Source organism: Formica exsecta, unplaced genomic scaffold (genome assembly GCF_003651465.1).
Source record: "Formica exsecta isolate Colony F162 unplaced genomic scaffold, ASM365146v1 scaffold2, whole genome shotgun sequence".
Lineage (NCBI taxonomy): Eukaryota > Metazoa > Arthropoda > Insecta > Hymenoptera > Formicidae > Formica > Formica exsecta.
Genome location: NW_021849297.1, coordinates 3,390,787 through 3,401,600, shown reverse-complemented (window position 1 = coordinate 3,401,600; position 10,814 = coordinate 3,390,787). Strand labels below are relative to the sequence as shown.

Here is a 10,814-nt window from a genome sequence, read left to right as displayed (position 1 = left end):
ATTTTTATAATATATATTTTTATAAAAACAAGTATATACTTTTGGAAAGCCAAATATTGAAAATTATGAGAGGTAAACAAATAGAGTTTGTATTTTATTAACACGAGAAAAATTCTGCGATATAATGTCCAATGCAAACATACATGAAGCGTGCGCATGTGCATTTTATGCGACTGTAAAAAATTTCACGCTACGTTTCTGATTTATAATTATGAATATGAGTTAGGTTAAGCTGGGACACGTATGTACGTATTTGACAGTACACATACTTGGCAATTCGCACGCGTGCAATATGCGTGAACTTTTGAGCGTCATATGCCTTTTAACGTTGGTGTGACAAGGAGAGCACGACGGTTCGCAGAACAGAGAGTGGGGAACCTGCGCGCGCAGGTGGCGCGATGTCGGTACGTCAACACTCGGCGTGTCTCACTGGTCGGCGTAGTCTCGCCCGGGGAGCGCGAGAGAGAGGAGTTAATGGCCGACTGAACGCGGCAGAGCGAAACAGCACAGAGCGCGAAAGAAACCGGCTGAATCACGGTAGTGGATTGAAGAACGCGGAGTACGAACTTATTTCGTGACATTCTCTGTCGCCGGTAAAAATCTAAAGTTAAATATAATATATCAAAACTTATCGAATATACATTACTGTCTTTAATAATTGAAAGAAGTAAGAAATATAAAGAGAAAGTTCTCGCGCTTTGGGAGTTTTATAATCCGTTTTGAAGTAAGGCGCGGAGTAATATTAAACTACCTGTCTAAATTATTAGCAAAAATTGAAGATCGACAAAACTTTGAAGCAGGTATTGAAATTGATATATTATCTAGATATATATGAATATCGCAGAGATGTAACAATGAATTTTTACGCTTGTATTTATAATGAGGTCTTTTTCTGCTTAGCTGAAGTATAGGAAATTAAGTTTATGGATGTTATATCGATTTTAATTCTTGCTTTGAAAACGTTCGAACGTCATCTTATTTTCGACATAATTTTTGCAAATAAAATATTTAATTTTTGCGTTAAAGATTACGCTGAAGCCCCTGGACGCATCACATGATAATCCGCCACTGCCGAATCGACATAGCGAGCAAGAAAGATAGGGAAAAGAGGGAGAAGGACAGATATATCTCGTGAGACCCGCGAAGGTGGCTGCATACGGGGCGGGCCGGTCAGTCTCGCCACTTTGCGGAATATTTTTCTTGCCGCGCTGTAACCGTAAAAAAGAGAGTGAGTGACAGAAAGAGCAGAGACAAGCTTTGCCGGGAAAATATAGAGCGAACGAGAGAGAAAAAGAATGGGTTTTCGGACTTTGCAGCTTCGCGAATACTTATGTAGAGCGAAAGCTACTTGACCGCGTGGTCTTGCGAGGTTCCAGCAGTGACCATCTCGTCCGACAGTGGTGTGTATTGTTATTGTTGTTGATCGATATTCACAAGAGGAAGAGAGACAGAAGAAAGAGAGAGAGAGAGAGGGAGGAAGCCGGCAAGAGGGCAAGCGAGAGACGGTGAGAAGAAACTCGTGATACCGAGAGGTTGGCAACGGTGGTGGCGGCTGCTGCTGCATACTGGGTGGTGGTGGTGCGCCCTGACACAGTGGTGGAACGAAGGCAGGAAGGACACGACCGTGAGAAGAAAGAGGGTTGTTATGGGACGAGATTCCCGTGGCGTGTTGCTGCTTGTCGCGCTGGCCGCGCTGGCAGCCGCGGATGCCTTCTCAATTGACAGTAAGTCCAAATTCATATTCGATCGCTAAATATTTTCCGAACAACGATGACGCGCGCGGGGGTGAATGAGAGGGCTAGAGGGAGGGGGGGGAGGAGTGGCGGGTAAGCTGGTCCTGTACACCCAGCTTCACTGGTCCTTTGCAGAAATCCGCTACCCGTCATCTCTCTCTCGTATTTCTCATCGATATTTTTTTTCTTTTCTTTTCTTTTTTTTCATATTGTGACATTCTTTGGCGAATCTTTTCAGTTATGATTTTCTTCACGTTTGTTCTTGCTGTCCTCTCTTTTTCAATATGTGCCGACAAAAAACTGATCTTTGTCGAAGTTGACGATTATTATGCAAATTTTAAGACCGATGCCATTGACATTTTCTCAGAAGCGCATATTTATCCTGCGTTATCGCGAAGATGTAATTGGTTTATTTACGATCGTTGTCGAGAATGTGCCGCTACAATTAACTGTCAACGTCATTCATCTATCTCTTATTGTTTAATTCTTGTGCGAAACAGGTGCGTTTAAAACGCAAATAGTACTATATAATCATATTATACATCGAAGGAGACAATTTCCTGAAGACGTGAAGTTTCTAAAAAGTACACCTTCAAGGACGCAGAAGAGGGTTTCATGGCGGCCGTTCTCACCCTCTGAGTTTATCTCCGAAATTTTCCCTCTCATCGAGAATGCATCGTGTCTGATAATACGTTCACTGTGTAAGCAGTGAAAATTTTGAGAAATTACGCTATATTTATTACATGCATACATGCATGTGCCTAATATTATTATGCATATATCATATTTGCATTTAAAATTAATGATGTAAAAACTGATCTTTGTCGAAGTTGACGATTATTATGCAAATTTTAAGACCGATGCCATTGACATTTTCTCAGAAGCGCATATTTATCCTGCGTTATCGCGAAGATGTAATTGGTTTATTTACGATCGTTGTCGAGAATGTGCCGCTACAATTAACTGTCAACGTCATTCATCTATCTCTTATTGTTTAATTCTTGTGCGAAACAGGTGCGTTTAAAACGCAAATAGTACTATATAATCATATTATACATCGAAGGAGACAATTTCCTGAAGACGTGAAGTTTCTAAAAAGTACACCTTCAAGGACGCAGAAGAGGGTTTCATGGCGGCCGTTCTCACCCTCTGAGTTTATCTCCGAAATTTTCCCTCTCATCGAGAATGCATCGTGTCTGATAATACGTTCACTGTGTAAGCAGTGAAAATTTTGAGAAATTACGCTATATTTATACACATGCATGTGCCTAATATTATTATGCATATATCATATTTGCATTTAAAATTAATGATGTTCAGGAATTAGATATTTGAACTATCTTTAAAATATAATTGGCTTTTACATTGTACGGGCAAATATACGAGCGTGCGAAACATGTCGAGATCTTCACGTGTACTCGTCCTGTCACGACGACTCGCTCGCAGCATCCCTCTCTGGATCGCGAACCTCGCAACGCGAAGATGTATATTATATAAGTAGACGCGCAACATATCGTCCCTCGTTTTGTCAATGGTCGCGTATATTCGCTGCTTTTCATTATCTCCACGTACATTTCTATCTCGCCGAGATGGGCTGTATAATGTACACAGACCGGGATATTAACGCTGTTAAACGAAAATGGAGAGAGAAAGTGACGGCTAGTTATTTAATATCATTTTATGACTTCTACGTTAAGGAATTTCACAAAACACGTTATACTATCGCTAAATAGTGAGTAAACAAAATCAACAAAAAATTCTCTGTCAGAGACGGAACAATTTTAGTTTTTATTTCTCGTATACACAATGTGTAAATAAAAGATTATCTTGCTATAGATGTTTTCTAGTTTGATATATAAATTGTTTTATGGTATAATTTATCTCCATTTTTCGATTTAATCGTATTTTCAGCTTTTTTGAAACTCAACGTAGCAGAATTTCATTGAGCATTCGTATTTTGATTTATTAAATACATTACATATACATCGATTAATGATGTAAATGCAGATCGAAAAATTGAGATTTAAATAGAATATTTCAGGTCACTTAAATAAAATCTTAAAAAGAAAAGAAGAGGGGAAAAATCCTTCCTTCCAAGTGTCTTTATCTCGTACAATTATGCATTGTTTCATACATATTCAGAGGATTTAAATTGGGAAAATCTGAAAGACTGAATGACTGATTTACTCTGTTAAATACATCTTTAATTAGATTTCAAGAATCCGAAATCTCAATTTGTGTTATGAAAATGAGTAATGCTTACACACGAAATAAGGAGATAATGTTTTGTTTACATTCTGCGTGTGTTAAACAGAGACATGAGTATTTGTTGCCAAAAGCGAAAATTCTTTCTAATTTTAAACGAAGCCAAATTTGAGATTTACGTCGATTGAGATTTCCGGTTCGTCATTTAAACTTTGGAAATTGTTGGAGCGGAGATAAAGAGTGATTTCGAACAAGAAAATTTATCAAAATTATGCTGCTTCCTTGCTTGCGTTACGTGAAAGTTTGTTTTGATTATATTTGTTTCATCACAGGCACACGAGATAAACTACCGTGGGGGATTTAGAGCGTTCGTCAAATATGTACGTTTTAGTACGCCTGGCAGAGAGAGAATCGAGATGCGTATTCGTTAGGCGCGAGTATGCAAGTGCAATTAACGTAATGATTCTTCCGACGAATCCAAGCACCACGCCAAGCTGTGAGATAGAACTCGTTGTGTGATCAGACGATTTATTTTGCCGGTTCTCTGCGTCTTTCTACATCCGATTCCGACTTTTGCACTAGCGCCTATTAGCATCGCACGATAATTTTACCGAGGAATTCACGAGGCGGTGGAAATAGCCGCGGCGCACGTCCGCGTGATAAATCCGCATTGACAATTCCCGACGGGGGTTGTCAAGCTGTTTAGCGAATCGACGCGCAAACCGTACATGAATTTACAGAAACTTCGATCAGAGATCGTGTGTATTTAGTTTAGATTACGTTAACTGCCTCGCGTATATGCTATATATTTTACATCAATTCTCGCCGGCATTGCCGCAAGCTAATATCTTTAGTAGGAGATTTCTATCATATGTAGCGATCGTTGAGTAAATATTTTTTAAGACAATTGTTTAAGAATAAAATCATATTACCCTGCTAAAAAAAAAAAAAAAATGTTTTTTTATCATCTTTTTATAAAGAGATATGATCCAAGTTATATATAAAAATATCAAGAAAGAGTAAAATCGCTAGGCATGAAGCAAACGTAAAATTGTCAATTGCAATAAGACAATAACATTTGTTATTTTGTATAAAATCCGTAATATGTTATGTGATAATATATGAATTCAATAACAATATTGTATATATTTGCAGAGATGAAAATTGCTGTGGTTTTTTTATTCATTTTTTTGCTCAATTGTCTGTGTATATAAAGTATCTCTCTCTATTATTGCCAACAAGAATTGCGAGGTAACCTTCAGTCAATTAACATAAATGAGCTATGAGATTACATTTGATTTTGTCATTATTACACTTAAACGATTCTCATATCTCGTAGTCGGGTCTCTTTTAAAATAACGGATCATTCTAAATATAACCGGCTACAAATCTTGGCGTTCTCATTCAATTTATTTATTTATGTGACGTATAAATTTATAAAGCCCGCGACATATAAAAAGAACAGTAGAACTTGAGCAGTAATCGAAAATCGACTGATCATTAATATCGGCTATTCTCGGTAACGTGAGACCGCAATTTTAAAACTTAATATGTAAGCTACATATTAAAAATTGATCGATCTGCTTGTTGTGCTTAAGCATTACACTTTACATTTTTTGTGTTATTTTATGATTTGATGACCACTTGTTGAAATTTTCTCAATGAACTTTTTTTGATTCTCAGGTAAACTAGCCTGTCCTTTGAGACAATTTCGATGCGCCAATGGCAGATGCATTCCAATTTCGTGGGTCTGCGATAAAGCGGACGACTGTACCGACAATTCCGACGAAAGCCCGGAGGAGTGCAAATGTAAGTCATGTGCAAAATTATGCGAAAATTATACGATCAAATTATAGATACAAAACGGCAATAACGTCGAAACGGTCCATATGATCAAGCGTAAATTTGCGCAATCCTTTGACGCGTCAAATTCGCATATGAGAGTTGAAACACCAAACATCATTTTACATGACAAATATTGGCATTGCGTAAACGAATGGAGCATTGGTCATTTTGGCGTGAGGATTTTGTAAATTTCTATCATTTTCACCATTCATAATAACATATTTTTTCTAATTGATTTTACGTAGTGATTTAAAATGAACAGAAATTTTATAGTTTCACCGAAATACTTCGCAAAATTATAGAGGTAATAATCATCATTTCGAAATATGGAATCTGGTGATCAGATAAAATAGAGATACGTTCATTCATTTTTCGAATTTTTTTTTTGAGAGGAAATGTTTTGTGACAAAAATTGTACAATGCCACGGAGTTATGCGGAACGCACTTTGCTCGGCGGGTCATTAAATATTTATGAGTCGTATTTCTTTACAACTGTGTAGTCATGATAGTCAATAACGACGGAAATATTATTGAATGCGCAATTGCATGCGTGTGATAATACGAATGAATGTGATAAGACATTCCGGAAATATTTCGCGTTATATATTACCGCGAAAGTGTGCGATCGCAAATATATTTGCCTCCGATGCACGCGTGCGCGCGTTAATTAAATGAAGTGATCTGTTGACAAGCAAGCCATCAGCGTGTTTGTTCGCGCATTCTTGTGTCGTTTTATCGATTCCGAATAGAATTCAACGCGAGAGAAACCTAATTTTCGCAGCTGCGATTTAAAACAATCGTCTTAGCCAATCTCGATTCGATCGATCGCACACTTCGGGATTTGTTTACGAGACTTTGTGCGTCAACCGGGATCCCGATTGACGTATTAAGTTAGTTTGATAACCATAATAATATGATGATATTACCTCATGTTAGTATGCATGAACAGGGGTGATATAATCTTTTCGATTGGTCAAGCGCTTTGTTGGAATAAAATATGCTGATAAATAATGAATTTTTAACTAAAATTTGATTTATAATTTTTTTCATTTGACTCTTACATCTTATATCAATATAGCGAACAAAATATCTGTCTAATTGGAAAATTTCATTTCCTTCTCCCGGCGCTATATCGATTTTTAATTTATGTTAAAAAGAAAATTGCATTAATAAGCGGTGTTAAATCAGATAATCATGTTAAATAAAAAAAATGATAAAAATATGATGATAATCTTATTAACACGTATTAGATTCACCTTTTATTTTTTTCTATAAATATCTAATAATCTGCATGACATTGCACTCTTATACGAGTATATTTTTTGCGCAGATATGCAATCATGAATAAATATATCGCTCTTTGTGTAATCGTTACATCGTAATCACCTGAAAATCGCTTGTATTTCCATTGACCTATTATTCTTTGATGCAATTTATTTAAGTCTTCATTGATTTATTGAAACTCGGTTAAGAGCAAACGATAAGATCATCGATAAGACACAATAGTCTTATATAATCTTCGATTTTAGAAGTCGTAAATCTCGCGAATATATATTTATCTCTTGACACAACAATAATTAACTTTGCTTTGTAAATCATTCGAGAAACTTTTACAATGTGTTTAGTGATACGAGAGAGTTTTATGAGCAAGAAGGAATATTATTATATGCAACATCCAAGCTTTTGTTGAATCCTGTACAATATATCCCTATATTATAGTACGCGAATGAGATCGAAAAGATTATACAGAAACCATAGCTCTCTCAGCAGTAATTGATTTCGAGTTCGTATCGTGAATGTTTGCACGATATATGAGACTTTTTGGAAATCAAACTTATCAATTCAACTTTCTGTAAATCTCTGAATTTTAGTTCCAGGACACTAATCACGTATTCTCTGTGATACTAAATTTAAGAAATTTACAAAAAGTCGAATTGATCAGTTTGGCTTCGTAAGAACTCATATGCGTGACGAAAAACAATAGCAATTAGAAAATGTAAACGTTTGCGATGCACAGTAATCTCTTGCCTTTTTTCTTGCACTCCAAGTGTGGAGATGAATCTTATAATGAGAGAAAGGCCAAGAACAAGAAACAATAATTGCTATAATTTTATAAATGATTACGAGCCCGTCTCGCAGAGCTCTGCGATAAAAACTCACCGTCCTTGCCTAAGTGCGCCTATAATCTTTCCAATCGAACACAGAAGATTTACCGGCGCCGAGCAAGACGTAGCCCCTCATTGATCTTGCATCAGATAAAATGATCTAATTTGATCTTTTATAATTTATATCAAAGAACAGGAATTGCAATGCGTGTTCTTGTGCATTTATCTTGTCTCATTTGTCTATTAACTTATTTAATTATTCGCTTGAAGCTTGTGATTTAGATAATCTTAAATGAGAAATGAAAAATGTCGAAATCAAGCATAATATATACATCTAGCAATGATCATGTAAAAGAGAAGTGCTACAGACAATATTCTATTGTTAAACAATATATTGTTCAAAACTGAAATAATTTTTTTTTTTTACACTAACGTTGAGATATTAATTTGAATTGTAAATTTTTAAATAGGGATATTGCTCTGCTCAGTAAATGTACCTATTATCAACCAGCCCGTATATAATATGAAAAAATTGACATTCTGTCGTGTCATTTATATAATTTCTTCTTTCCCTTAGTTATATTTTGAAATTAATCTTATCGTACAGTTGATTATATATTATGCTCTCTGTAATGAACTTTTGTAAAGTTCTATATTTTTTCCGTAGATTTCCTACATTTATATAAAGTAATTACACGAGCTACAAGAGTGGAAATAAACAAGCAGTTAAATAAGCAACTAAATAGACAAATTGCGGCAGGATAGTGCAACGACGTGAAATAATAAGATAGAGAGAAGGTAAAGGAAAAGGAAGATCGCGAGAAAGAGTGCTACCTAACGAGCGAAAAGGAGCAATAAGAACGAACGAAACGACCAAACGAACCGAGCCGACTTTGCCCTTTGTCGTTTCTCGGAATATTCGCAGGGTTTGCATCTTGCGATCACACAGATTCCACCAATTTGCGCCGACTCCTTGTCTTTTCTTTTTAGTTGGTTTCTCGCTTGTCGTCTGCTATTTCGACCCGAGATCTCCAATTCCTCTTATGGTTTGTCGATTTTGTCTCACTTGTCTAAATGTTCCAACTATCGATTTCGTCTTTTTTCGCTGAAAATCATTTTAATACTTCAACTTGCTATTTCTTTTTACAATTAAATTTTAAACATCAATTAAACATTAATTAGGATCGCGTACGATTCATTATGAATTTTAATCGAGAATCACAATAAAATTTTTTATTAGCTAATAGAAAATTTTATATATATTAATTTTTGAGTTGATAAAAGCATTAAATCAATCGATTGAAAAATGTTAATTTATGATTTTTCATTAAACATGATATCTATCGGTGAAAAACATGAAGCTAAAGGATCTACAAACATCCAAATACACTAAGCGAGATGAATTATAGGTCCATTATTAATGACATTGATCTCGCCGCCTTGACTTCTAAGGCAGGATGCAACGCCATCATCACGCTAGATTCAGACGATGTTGCATCAGATCCTTGAATTTATTTCCTTTTTTATCGTTCTTTTTACATCGGACTCGTTCGCCGCCATCAGCGGTTCCTCTCCATCGGCATGCATCCGTTCGTTTAGGGTCGCTGCATTTTGTAGCGCAAGGCCCGCATCGGTTGCATCAGTCGACAAGGAGAGCCGATTCGGTTGCACGGCGACTACTGATCGCCGCACCATATAATTATGGTGAAAGCCAGTCACGACATGGTGTGTATAGGATCGCATAATTTGCTCTCGAATGTTGGCTCGCGTTGACTGCGTCGAGCCGGAATTTCGCGATAACGCACTGCAGAGATGGGACAAATCTTGTTAATATCTATCAATAATAGACAAAACGGATAAAGAATTAGTTATTCTTATATTGAAATATAAATGTATATTCGCGAGACATTCACAGCTTCAAAAAAAAAATTACAAAAAATAATTAAAAATTATCTGTAGAAATTGAGAAAAAAAGATCTGCAATATCTATGTATCGTGGGAATCTTTGAACTTTATCTTATGCCTTCGTATTTAGATACCAATTGCTGCTTAATAATTTCTAACTCAATTGAAATCAATCGACTGGTCTGCGTCACTGAAAAAGTGCCAGCAAAATCTCGCGACAATCATTGGTCATTGTTCAGTGCCATCCCAAGTAAATCCATTTTTATTACATGTCATTAATAAATATATTTTAACTAGATATATATATATATATATATATATATTATAGAATAAGCACAATTGTCTATGTCTATATAAATATAATTGTATATATGACGGAAAAATAGTATCTAAATTATGAAAAATTAAACAGTTAAAACAAACTATATTTTGAAAAGTTTTATCTTTACATATATATTTGGAAAATGCAGAAAAGTTAATGGGAATATATGTAAAATAATAAAGATGTTTTATTTTGTCATACTCGGTTACTAATTAAATCTAAAATGAGAGATTTTTACTCATACTCATATAAATTTAATATTTCTCAACAATATTATAATACTCTTTATATTCTAATAAATAGGTATCAATAAAATCATACCACACGTAGAATGCGTACCATCGACACGTTTCGTCAAAATTAGGTTATCTCGCAAGTGCAACGTGCAACATTTGCAGTTCAATGCGTTGTGATTAGCATTCGTTTCTATCAATTAATATGTCTTTATTTAATGACGATAATTCGAATTCTGATGCAGAATTAAAGATAAATACGGAATATGCCAGCATTTACGATAACTTTCGTCAAAAGGAGGAATTACATAAACGTGAGCTATAACCCTAATCTGCAGTCTCAAAAATAGAAGTAAAAACTATAAATTATATTTTATAAACAAAATATAATTTAGTTTGCTATATAAAAGAGCATATTTTAGCAGCACTATTTAATTAATAACTACCTGTGTAACAATTAATAGTT

The 10,814-nt window shown here is 35.4% G+C and overlaps 1 protein-coding gene across 3 annotated transcripts in view; it reads left to right on the top strand.

The window, feature by feature from the left end:
• LOC115234360 (WD repeat domain-containing protein 83) overlaps positions 1-1,638 on the top strand; it is a 3,483-nt gene extending 1,845 nt beyond the window's left edge. The window contains exons 5-6 of one of the 3 annotated variants that reach the window (XR_003883908.1): positions 362-593; positions 1,027-1,638. The gene's annotated coding sequence lies outside the window, so the exon portion shown is untranslated. Of the gene's footprint in view, positions 1-341; positions 594-1,026 lie in introns of all 3 variants that reach the window. The other 2 variants (XR_003883909.1, XM_029805389.1) reach the window with 2 other exon arrangements.
• Positions 1,639-10,814: the final 9,176 nt, after the last annotated feature.